At 35.0% G+C, this 4,709-nt stretch overlaps 1 long non-coding RNA gene across 1 annotated transcript; it reads right to left on the bottom strand.

The window, feature by feature from the left end:
* Positions 1 to 308: 308 nt before the first annotated feature.
* Positions 309 to 4,497, bottom strand: LOC145666205 (uncharacterized). Its single transcript, XR_014127704.1, has 2 exons — positions 4,402 to 4,497; positions 309 to 611 (listed from the first exon to the last, which is right to left on the bottom strand). It is a non-coding gene; the product is annotated as an uncharacterized LOC145666205 (long non-coding RNA).
* Positions 4,498 to 4,709: the final 212 nt, after the last annotated feature.

A 4,709-nucleotide genomic window follows, 5' to 3' on the forward strand; every position in this document is an offset into this window, starting at 1 on the left:
TGAAGTACTCACGAATATCTCTATAAAAACTGTTGCAGAAGTACCGCGGGAGTCTGAAACATAGATATTTGAATAGGGCACATACTAATCCCTAAATAAAGTATTGACCTGACTACGGTAGGTCCCATAGTTTTGGAGCCATGGATCTTTAAAGTTCATTTTATCATATTTTTGGCAGCCTATAACTCCAAAAGGAAGCATCTATGCACCCAGGTTGGTCTATACTTTTTGTCCTATCTTGGTGTCAGGAATCACCTCCCAAACGTTATTGGTGTTGTTTCAAAACACCCTGTATATATATTCGCTTCATAATAATCATAAAATAAAATATATTTCTATACATCATTATTTTATTTCATCAGTATTCATAAAATGAAATTATTCATACATAGGAAAGAACTTATCACCTATGTAGACGCAGAAGGTCTTACAATAACCGAAACGCCTCCATCACTCATAATGGGATATAGATCTAAGTAATCGTAAGAATGAACCAAAGAGTCATGATCAATGCATCTATTATTAGCGAAACGTAGACATTTGTATCTACGGTTGTGAGCTACGTAAGAGTGAGAAACACTTAAAGCAAGAGCTGCAATCAATAACAAAATCTGAAAAGAGAGAAAAGAAAACATACAGTTTGAGGTTGGATAAATTCACAAATTATTTTAGACAAATCTAGTTAGAAGGTAGAAAGAGAAAGAAGTTCAATAAAAACGTAATAGTCTGCTTCTTCTGTTATCTTTCGTCATCTAAAATGTGTAAATATAAAGTTAGAAACCAAAGTTTAAAAAATCCCAGCCACAGCTGCCAATAAATTTCGGAAGGCCCAGGCAAGTTTTCTGTGAGGCTCCATAACCATTCTTTTGTCGCTGTTGGACGTGGGAAAAACGCTAGATATAGTGACTCATCCTTGAATTTGGCGATACAGGTATTCAGTAATCACAATCAATGAGTTACGTTTATTGTAAAATTGATGTCGATAATTATAGGCAGTGGTAACGTTGAAATAGTCTATCTACCAGTTCTATGATTAATATAGTAAGTTGACTTAAAATTAATATTATTATTATATGGTTAGATTGATCTATTGATCTAGAAAAGGCTTTTGACCGCATGAAATGGGAATTGTTGTTGGAAGTTCTAAAGAAGGTTTGATTAGAATGGAAAGATCAAAGACTCATAAGAAACTTATACATAAACGAAGAAGTAAATGTTAGAATAGGGAAGGAAATGACAAAGGATTGTGCAGTTGGAAGTAGAGTTCGACAGGGATGCTGTCTCTCGCCAACATTATTTAATAGCTATGTAGAAGAGTTAGTAAGAAAGAGCCTATATAATGAAGATGGCATTTTGGTAGGAGGTAGAATGATTAGGTTACAGGTTTGCAGATGATATGGCGCTTATTGGAGAATGTTAGAAAATTTGAGGAAGGATTGTGAATAATATGGGATGAAAATAAATGTTAGAAAAACATAAACATGACGATTGCAACGAAGCGGTCGGTTTCAAATATAGAAGTAGGAGGGGAGAAAATAGAATAGGTAAAAGTTTTCGATGCCTGCTAGTGAATTGCCAATAATGGCAGAATACCTATAATGATATTATTAAATATTTGTTTTGTGTATTATTATTATTATTATTATTATTAGTAGTAGTAGTAGTAGTAGTAGTAATAGTAGTAGTAGTAGTAGTAGTAGAAATAGTAGTAGTAGTAATAGTAGTAGTAGTAGTAGTAGTAGAAGTAGTAGTAGTAGTAATAGTAGTAGTAGTAGTAGCAGTAGTAGTAGTAGAAGTAGTAGTAGTAGTAGTAGTAGTAGTAGTAGTAGTAGTAGTAGTAGTAGTAGTAGTAGTAGTAGTAGTAGTGGCGGAAACTTCATAACGAGGAACTACATAATTTATACGGTTTACCCAACATTGTTAGGGTCGTCAAGTCTAGGAGGCTTAGGTGGGCAGGTCATGTAGCTAGAATGGAAGAAAGTAGAAATGCATTCAAAGTCTTGACTGGAAGACCAATCGGAAAACGACCATTAGGAAGACCTAGGCGCAGATATGAGGGCAATATTAAGATGGATCTCGCAGAAATAGGAATACAAAGTAGAAACTGGATCCAATTGGCTAAGGATAGAAGTCAGTGTAGAGCTTTTGTGAACGTGGCATTGAACCTCCGGGTTCGATAGGCCATAGAGTTAGTTAGTTAGTTAGTTAGTTAGTTAGTAGTAGTAGTAGTAGTAGTAGTAGTAGTGGTGGTGGTGGTAGTAGTAGTAGTATTGTAGAAATAAACTTCTAAAACTGATGTACGAGAAGTATAAGTAGACACGAAGGCATATTGATAGGCAGGATTTAAAAGAAATCACAATTTACGGAAAGATCAATGTTTGTAAACGATATACCAGAACTATAACACAATGTTGACAGTTTTGTAACAGTAAATTTCTCGTACGAAAATATGCAATTTTCCGATTAGATTACAAATTTCTTTTCGCTATTCAATATTTATTTCTTCTGGATATTAGAACACACAGCGACGACTGTGTGAGTGCCTAAACACAAACACATCACGGAACCCATTTCGTATCGCCTTGCGTCAGCGCAATGCAAATTTAGTTTTTATGACTGGGAATTAAACAGTGATTATAGTAACAATCTACGGTAACTTATGTATACTGACTACCAGTTAATTAACCTTTCCTAGCTAGGGATACGCACGAGACAAGATTTGTGTCTGTCTCGTCTCAAAAATGTGCTGTAAAAGTGATGTCTCGACTCGAAAAATGTATATTTCTCTATTGGATTCTCTGTACATTTCCCTTTACAAACACAAGTGAAGGATGTCTTGATAAAAGTCGGCGAGAGATATCATAAGGGAGAGTTTATAAGATTTGAGTTTATACCGTTTATAAGATTTGACTGATTTCCGGTTGGAGTTTTTAATTTATGTATCATCAGTGTTTCATTTCTTCTTGCATGCAGTATTCATTACATACACAATTAATTATAATATCAGTGAAATATGGTGTTCATTGGGCAAAACACTCCAAACAATAAAGATTCATCTTAGCCTGGAGAAATGGTTATCCTTCGTTTTTCATTATAATTTTGCCATGAAACAAACGCCTGAGAGATATACAACCTTTGTATACAAACATGTGTTGGAATGTGTAACTCATAAGATATGATTCTTTTTCTTTTTTTAAAATATCAACACTTCGAGTGTACCCCTAAAAAATGTAATAAGGAAATAACGGCCACTTTTTTTCTTTTCTTTTTAATATTCAATTAGATCTGGGCAATCTACACAAAATTTGGAATCGACCAGCGAATGGCACGTTTGGAATGGCAGTTTCTAGCGCTTGTGGTTTTCGAGATCTCATTGTCGAAAGGATTGGAGACAAATATATAAACCTAGCATTTTTAAAATATACAGAGTGCCCCACAAAAAAGCAGGAAATTTGGATTTTCTACAATTACGGTTCATTGAAGGTGACGCACCAGGTCAAGGACGTCTACCAAGATACAGGAGAAAGAAGAAAACAGTGAACCAGGTGGTGTATAGAGACGAGATGTGCACCCAGATGTTCCAAGACATTAATATAGTTATGGGTGATCACGAATGGACATGGCAATAAGACGGTGCGAAGGCCCATACAGCAATCGATACTGTGACATGGATAAGAATTAATACTCCTGACTTTATCGAACCGAACGACTGGCCGTCTAAAAATCCAGAACTCAACGTGATGGATTATTGCATTTGGGATATACTGCTGCAGAAGGTTCAAGAACACAGGAGAGACATCACAAACATTGATGACCTGAAAGCTGTACTGACAGACGCCTGGAACAACGTTACTCTTCAAACTATCAGAATACCACCGGAAATTGGTTACAATGTCTACGCCGCTGTGTGGAAGCCAAAGGGAATCATTTTGAGCACTTGCATTGATTATGAACATTCAAGTGACACTGTCAGTAAAATGTAAATGAAAATATGTGTGTCCACCTCATATTACAGAATCTACAATAAATTTTCTGGTTTTTTTTTTTTTTTGTGGGGCACCCTGTAGATAAAACTTTATTTGTTAATACTCCGTGTAACCTTCCTTCACTTTTTCTGTTAACCAAGTATTAATAAGATTAGTCTCTAATGAAGAACTCAATGTGTTCTAGTTATGAACTTAACAAATAGCTTTAGGGTGCTCTTTAGTGGTTGCACAAGACCTTCTGTGGTTGTGGTTCAATGTGTAAGTACTGTTGGAGATATTGTAACTAGTGAACCTCGCCTCAAATAGCCTCGGTCTAAAAATAAGAAAAAGACATGTTATATTTCAATCAAACCAGCAACCAATCAGTCCAATTGCTACAGTGAATTATAATGATAGGCTTACAAACTTCACTTACCAGATAGAACTTCATGGTTGGAATGAAGACTCCTATACCGAAGATAGGGTCAATTTCTGTAATGTTTTCTCAGAAACTATTGCTTTATATACATTCCAAACAGAATCCATACACACGTTTAAATACTAATTAATATATTGGAAATAGGATTGAAAGGCATTAATTCATTTCATGTTTACTAATGATATTCAAACTGGTTCTTTCCAATTTGTACCCAAGAACCCCGAGAAACCGAATAAAACCAGTGATAGCATTACCTATTAGATTCTTTCATAATAAAATAATAAGAAATTTCATATAATAAGAAA

Source organism: Thermobia domestica, chromosome 1, assembly GCF_964235325.1.
Source record: "Thermobia domestica chromosome 1, izTheDome1.hap1.1, whole genome shotgun sequence".
Classification (NCBI taxonomy): Eukaryota; Metazoa; Arthropoda; class Insecta; order Zygentoma; family Lepismatidae; genus Thermobia; species Thermobia domestica.